Below are 8,223 nucleotides of genomic sequence, written 5' to 3' on the forward strand. Positions count from 1 at the left end.
TGAACTGTAGTTTACTGGCCTCTGCTCTAGACAATCAACAAAACAATAAATCAGGCTCTGGTTTCTAGTGTTTGCCTATTTCTGTGGTGCAAATTCTCCCACCATGGCCAATTTCAAGTTACCAATATGATATCACTGAATGTTGGGATGGGAAGAGATGTGTAGTAGTACACCATTAGATAGTATTTTTACCATAAAGATACAAAAGATATAAATAATCTCAAGTAAACTGTTGTGAAATAATTAGGAACTGATGATATTTGAGTAGTTATTACTTTTGTTTTTAATTTGTTTGATTTATTTACTTGTAAGTTTAAATAATTTAATATTAAATAATAGCTGTTTGACACCAGCTTGCAGAATTTCTGAAAATTTATCACTTGGCTTGGCTCTAGCACACCACTAGCCCTGGTCCATCTGACTATGCCAGCCACGTGGAAGGAAAGAGAGAAAAGCCACTCACAATGTGAGATCTAAGAAGTAGCTCTTGACATAGAAGCATTAACCTCTTCCATTCTTGCTTTTGAAGACTTCATCCCTTAGCTTGATGTCCTACTGTGTTCTCAGTATCACAGATTAGTTTCTTCTTCTGGGGATGGAGTAAAGGAGGGGTCTTGAGCACTCCCTAGTGGTTAATGTGTGATCAACAGGAAATTCACATCCTTTGTTCATTTGTGCTCCACTCCTATGTGATGCTATAGGTTGTGCGCCTACTATGTGCCAGTATTAGGAACATTCCATACATTATCTAGCCTAATCTTTACAACAACTTTGCAAATGAGCACTACTGTCAAATTTTACAGATGATGAAACTGAGGCTCAGAAAGGTTAAGCAACAAGCCCAAGGTTACATAACTAGGACACATCAGCGTTAGCATTTAAATCCCCAATCTGGCTTTCTCCCAACCATTGTGCTGGCATTTGCTCCTCTTCTTTTGATGTGACTTCTGCCTTGGACAGAAAGGGACCGGGATAACTAGAGGACAGGTGGGCGTGGAGGACAGAGTGTCTTGACACCCATCTTTATTGGATACTGACTGGCTCAGCCTTGTTTAAGACTCAGAGTCACAGTGGACGTATGGTTTGGCCATTTCTGGTCACCACCTCAGTTTAGGCTTAATCATCAAATGTCAGAGGATACAATAGAGATACATCCCGAGTTGGCACGGAGATTGGGGAGTGTTGGCAATGATGGGAGCTCTCCACTCATCAGAATTGCTAGGTTGCTCAGGCTGATGGGAGCAGGGCTAGCTCAGATATTGCCCATTGCAGTGCCAGAGGGAAAGAAAGATCTGATGGTCTTTCACTGGTGATTAAATTCTCTGGCCTAGAAGTGCAACCTCTCACTTCTTTATAGAACTCATTGTCCAGAACTGGAAGGAGTTACAAGGCCCCATCTAAGCACTTGGGAACCAGGCAGTGTAATCCTACCATGGACTCAGAAGGGACTTCGGGGAAGACAGAAACATCCAGGAAACAGCACGAATGTCTATGTACAAAAGTAGAGAAATGCCAAAGTCCATTGGAGAGGAAGTAATAACTGAGCTGGCTGTTGAAGGAGAAGGCTCACCACACCTTGGGGAGAATTCATGCAGAGGCCAAGGGAGGGGAGGCAGCTGGTGTGTTTGAGGGGTGGCAGGAAGTGCTGGTGGTTGGACAGAGGGTTCCGTGGTGAACAGAAAGAGATGAGTGTGAAGGACAACAGGGGCCTGGTGCTGCCTAATTTCTGTGCTGCCCTGTGGAATTTGCACTTGACCCTATGGGCAATGGGACCTGGGTTGGAAAAAATGGACCTGCCATTTGCTGGCTAAGTGACCTCACGAAGGGGCACTGACTTCTGTGAGCCACTGTCCGTTCTGCCTCACAGACCCTTTAGTGTGAATCGAAATGACGTGGTGGTGGAAGGTGCCATCAAGTGTGAGTCATTATTTTTTTACCTACAGGTTTTTTTTTTTGGTTTTTGTTTTAAAAGGGACTCTCCAGGCCTTTCTCCTATCCTTCATGGGGTAATTGCTCTCCTTCCACTGGAACAGAGAGTTCCTTGTCCCTGAAAGCCACCAGGGCCTGGTCACGGGGCAGAACCTGCAGCCAAGAGTGGCTTTTCTGCCAGCACCAGCCAGGCTCTTGCCCAGATAACCCTGGTCCTCCCCTTCCCCGGCCCCAGCAGCTTCCCACACAGCTGTGGCCTCATTATCCAGGTGACTGTGAGCCGCTGAAAGGAGCTTAGCCAGGGGTAAGCTTTCAAGTGTTCATAATAAAGCTTCAAAGTTCACACCTTCATTAAGATGTGAAGAGTCAGGTCCTCCCCGCACCTCTCCCAGGGCTATTGTTCCCTTCCTATCAGGCTGCAGATTCAAAAGACAAGCAGGATTGGTTTTCTTGGTCCAGACAGCTCTCCTAACCAGAAAGGCTAGGCCTGTTTGTTAAGAGAAGGCTTCTCTCCGGCAGCCCACTTCAGACCTGCTGTGGCGGGTTCACAGACGCCGTGGAATTGGGGCATTTCTCAGAGCTGCCTCCGGGAAGCAGGACTGGACTTGTTCTGTGAGGTCTCGAGGGCGTGGACCTAGGATTAGTGGGTTGGAAGCAGAGGGGAGGCAGGTTTCTGAATACCAGAGGGAGAGCTCTCTGACACACAGAGATGTGCAGAGCCGGGCCGTGGTGTTGGGGCAGGGACGCGCCCCACGTGGGTGAGCAGGGCAGGAGCGGGGCCTGACTCTCGGCAGGGAAGCTGCAGAAGACCTGCGGGCTTGGCTGTGAAGTTGGACTGGCAGACCTTTCAGGCTGCTTCCAGCCCTGCCATGCTGGGACCTCCTCACTCCATGGCCTCTGCTGCTGTGTATTTGGCCACTTCTGAGCATTTTCCTTTAAACGCCCCTTGTCCCCCACACTCCCAGCTGTGGCTGTCTTCATGGGTGCATGTTTGGCCCCCTTGCCTTTTCTGTTTTTCTTTCAGCCATTTGAGAGCAAAGCTATCAAGACATCTTGGGGTCTCCTTTGTTACCAAGAACAGGTTTGCTTCCTCTGGCTGTGCACACAGGTTCTGAAGGATCCGTTTCCCCTTCACTGCCCCTCCAGGACAGAGCAGAGCTCAGAGAAGCCCAGGCAGCCCTCCAACCTGGGATAGTTGTGAATGGCTTCTCTAGGTGGCAGACAGCCTCACCAAAGGGCCCTCTCTCCTCCCTCCTGGGAAAGGATGTGGAGGGGATTTTCCTTGAGGGCACACATCCTCCACATGGTCCTCTTGGTTTTATGATGAGGAATAAAACAGGAGGCTGGTTGTAGGTGAGACAACAGTCAATTAGGAATGAGTAAAAGAGCTGAGCTAGGGACAGGGCCGGGGTACTGGGAGGGGGCTCTTTGAACTAGAATAGTCTGGGAGGCCACTCTGGGGAGATGCTGTTTGAACAAAGACCTGACTCAGGTAAGGGAGTGAGTCCCACATGGGAGCAGAAGCCTTGGAGCGGGAACAAGCATGGTGTGGTCTGGGAGCAGCCAGGGCCGCTGGACAGTGGGAGGCAGGTCCTGGGGAGCCTCCTGGGGCGTGCAGGGGCCTAGGGGGGTTTATACACACAATGAGGAGCCATCAGTGGGTTTGAGGGGAGGATGACATGATCCGGCTGCATGTTGGAAAAGGCCATTCTGGCTGCTTTGAGAGAAGAGAGACTGTAGGAAGGCAGGACTGGCAGGCCCAGGCCAGGTGCATAGCTCTTGCAGTTTCCCAAGAGAGCAAGGATGCCAGTTTGCACTGCGGTGACAGTGATGAGGGTGGTGAGAAATGGTCAGATTCATGGTGTATTTAGAAGGTAGAGCTGATAGGATTTTTGATGCTTTGAAGGTGGGTTGTGAGGGAAGGGAATTGAAGATGACATAGCAGAAAAACACTTTTAAAGGGCCATAAACTCAGTATAGGGTGTGGCTGGGTCTCATATTGGTTCCCTATATGAATAGACCAGTTTTTACTTCTATAAGGAAAAATTCTTCTAAAAATCAATTACTTATAGGTATTTTAAAAGTCCGACTTTGTGGCATCTATTCACAAAGTTTTCATTAATACAAAATTGTGGTAAAAATCTGGTAGAGCTTACTGGGTATAAACACAGCTTTAGGCAAATGTGCGTCCTCACAATCAGAACACCGTTAGCAATGAACCCTCGTGGAAAGCTTCACACTGAGGCTTAGCATCCGTTTTCTGACTTGATCCTCACATCTGCCCTCTAGAGTAAGAACCGTTGTCATTTGACAGATGAAGAAACTGAGGCTCAGACAGGCCTTGCCAAAGGTCACAGAGCTGCTGTAGAGGAGCCGTGGTTTGATTCCCTTAAATCTTGTGCTCAGTACATATCCTGTTGATGGTCAGCACTGGATATAGCTTTTTTGTTAGCAAGATGTGGGCATGGTCTCCAGGAGCTCCTGATGGAAGGTATTTGGGAAGCAGGTGAGTGAAGGAGGAAGCTTTGAAGTAGATGGGATGTCAGCATCTGGTTTTCGGTTCCTTTCAAACGGTGGTGGGAAAAGGCTCATGCTACAGCAGCCTGGCTGGGCCACCGGAAACAGGTGGTGGCTGCTGAAATCTCCACCAGGTGAGGCCGAGAGCCACTCCCCACCAACAGCGGCCAGGGACAATGGGCTACTTTTTAGGGAACTGGCTCTACCTCAAGTTACTTTTCTTTAAACCGTCGGCTCCTCCCACTGCCTCCTTTCCCTCACCTCCTCTTCATTCCTGAACCCGCTGCAGGCTGGTTCCCACCCCCGGCTGTTCCACTGAGAAAACATTCTCTGACTCTCTTCAGGTCAAACCCAGTGACCTTTTTCTTCTCTCTCCTTGCCTGTCTGACCTCCCTGCAGCATTTAATGCTGGTGACCTTTCCCTCCTTCTTGTCACTTTCTCTTTCCTTCTGATCTGTGTTGTTTCTCTCTTCTGCATCTTCCTTCACACCATCATCTTTTTATTTGTCTTCTGAGTTGGAGTTCTTCCTTTAGGGCACAGTCCCACTTGAGCATTGGTCTTCCTGAACTTCTCCCTGACTTTTCTCCCTCCACGCCTCTTCTCCACCTACATTATCTACTGATCCCCCAGCTCCAGGTTTTCAGATATAGCTTCTACAGAGATCGTCCCAGTCTGCATCTCCAGCTCCGTCTCCCAGGCAGAGATAACAGTCTTAAAAGCAGCTGAAACATCAGGGGATGGAGAGAAGGTCTGTTTGACCTGAACTAGAGATAATAAGATGAGAAAGGTGGTTGAGACCAGGTTGTGAGGAGTCATACTAGAAGGGCTTCATGCATCTTGGATTCAGGATTGAAAATAGGGCCAAGAGAAATGACATCATTGTGTTTTGAAAGGATGATTAAACAACCTTGTGGAAGTTGGACTGGACTGGATTTTACTAGTCACAGAGAGAAGACGGGGTATGGAAGAAACCATGAGGAGTGGCCACTCTGGCAAACATAAACAATCTTCTGAGTAGTGGATTGGAATTGAGAGTGGGAAGGAAGTAAGGGAGAAAGGAGGGAGGCTCACATAATTGTATTTGGTTCTCATATTGAGGCAGTCAAGTAGCTGTTTTGCAGGTAAAGAAACTGAGGGTCAGAGCAAAGCAACATGTCCAGGGTCAGACAGCTATCAGTGGCAGAGTCAGGCCTTGAACCCATGTCTTTTGACTCCTCAGCCAGCGTTTCCATCAGGCCATGCTTACTGACTGATTAAACCCACCAGATGTCTGAAGTTTCCAACACCAAACACCAAGAAGCTTTTTAGTAGACAAGTTGTTTTTGCCTGTACAGTTTACAGATCCCCTTTTTTTGACATTTGCATCTCTATTAAGATAATGTGAGCTGCTGTAACAAACAAATCCCCCAATGCATGATGTTTCAAACATGATAGAATGTTCACAGTGGATGCTCCTGTCTGGTGGGCAGCTTTCCTCCAATTGGTAAAGATTTAGGGACCAGGCTCTTTCCATTGTGTGCTTCTACCATCTTCTACTCGTGGCCTCCAAAGTTGGCTAGGAGCCTTTGATGGGCCTAGAAGCAATATCTACTACTTCTCCTCACCTTCCATTAGCTAGAACTCAGTCACATGGACACACCCAACTGCTAAGGGGGTTGAAAACAATAATTAGAATGTGTATCTAGGAAGAAGAGAAAACTGAAGAGAAGGAGAAAGAGTGAGACAGTCACCACCATAGCAGTGGTGAACCATGGCTCCCAGTCTCTCCATCCATCAGGCCCAGATGGAGTTCTCTGCTTCCTGCCCTCCACCCTCCTCATCTAAGATCCAGGATGATTCAGTCTGGATAATAATATTGGAGAAATCAGCTTATTCCACTTCCTGCACATGATGATTGTTTTGGATATTGATACATAATTAACCCACATTGATTTAATGAAACTCAATCCTAGGATTTTGTTGGAACTTTTGGCAAAGAGAACCTCCCTTTCCACTAGGGTTGCTGAGGTGTAAAGATATGAACCATGGCAACCATTTGTCAGCATGAGGGGAGAGCCTGCTTGAGGATGAAGCCAACAAATCAGAAAGCAGAGCTCAGAGATAGGAGATCCTTTTCAATGGTATCCTTTGAATGTCTGCATTCTATATTCAGGCATGTTATTCTCGAACCCAGTTTGTATTGAGTTTCTGTCCTTTATAAGCTAGAGTTCCTAAGAGAAGCCCATTTGCAAAACTCTGGGACCCCCTCTCACCCCTCTCCCATCCTCAGATCCATGACATGAGTACAGGCTCTGTTGTACATGAGAGCGCCCTCTGTTGGTGACCCTCTGAGATGGGCTGCCTTTGCGTCCTCCCACCTCCATGTGGCTGGACTGCTCATTTCTTAACACAGGGATTGTTTTCAATCAAATGCAGTATTCGTTGCCTTCTAAAGAAGTCAGAATTATTTAGACGCACATTGGCATTTTCATAGCCCACAGAAATTATAGCAGAAAAACACTTTTAAAGGGCCATAAACTCAGTATAGGGTGCGTCTGGGTCTCATATTGGTTCCCTGTATGAATAGACTAGTTTTGAATTCTATAAGGAAACATTCTTCTAAAAATCAATTACTTATATGTATTTTAAAAGTCAGGCTGTGGCATCTATTCACAAAGTTTTCATTAGTACAAAATTGTGGCAAAAATCTGGTAGAGCTTATTGGGTATAAACACACACACACACACACACACACACACACACACACACACTTAAAGAAATTGAAAAAGACAGTAGCAATGCTATTAGAGACGTTCAAAGAAAATGCGTTGAAGCTTTCCGAGTTGTGGAGCCGCTAGGAGTTTGGTTGAAGAAATGGCAGGAGCCAAGACATCGCAGTTCAGATGGCCACTACAAGCAGAGGCCGGTAGAGAACCGACAGGGCTGGGAGGCCAAGTCCTCTCCCTCTTTCACAGCAGGTCCAGCCACTCTGTTCCTTGAGCCACACATTCCACTCTCTTAGACTTCCTTAAACACTTCCCACACTTCTGCACTTAGAAAATACTGTTTGAGATGCCTCAAAGGTCATGTCTGCGAAGCCTTCTGGAGAAAAGCTAATCACCCTCATCACTGTGTCCTATGGTGCTTTGCCCGTGTCTCCGTGTTGGAATTTGTGGGAGTGGCTTCTGTGTTCATCTCCCTGGCTTCACTGTGAGCTCCTTGAAAGCAGGCTATGGCTCAGCCATCTTTGTAGTTCCTGTCATTTCAGCTAAGCCTTGGCATATAATGGATGTATAAAAACTGTCGAGTAAATGGAAAACTATACCACAACTCTTATAAACTTGCACACCAAGAGTTATGGGGGAGAGAATAAAGGTTGCTTAGCTCTGAGAGGACTCATGACAGAATTGACAATTCAGAGATGATGCCAAAGGGTCATTCTGGATAGGTCAAATAAACCTTCAGTCTGCAACTCAATTATTTTTCTCAATCACACAGGGAACAACTGAGACAATTTAGGTGAGCACTTTGAAATGAAATGACCTGATTTTCCCACTTTAGAGTAGTCATTACTCAGTTAACACTAGGGTGGCCAGTCTGCCCGGGAGAGCTCAGGTTTACACCTGTTGACCCTGCTATTTATAGTGCCCCAGTTAAGTCTCAGAAGTATCCCAATGTGGGTGTAATTTTTGGCCACCCAGTCAATGGAGAACTCTGTTGGCCTGACATATCACAGATAGAGCTGGACTAAGAGACAGTTTCTTTTAAGCTGGAGAGAGCCTTGATTCTAGCTATTC

This window comes from Myotis lucifugus, unplaced genomic scaffold, assembly GCF_000147115.1.
Source record: "Myotis lucifugus unplaced genomic scaffold, Myoluc2.0 scaffold_43, whole genome shotgun sequence".
NCBI lineage: Eukaryota > Metazoa > Chordata > Mammalia > Chiroptera > Vespertilionidae > Myotis > Myotis lucifugus.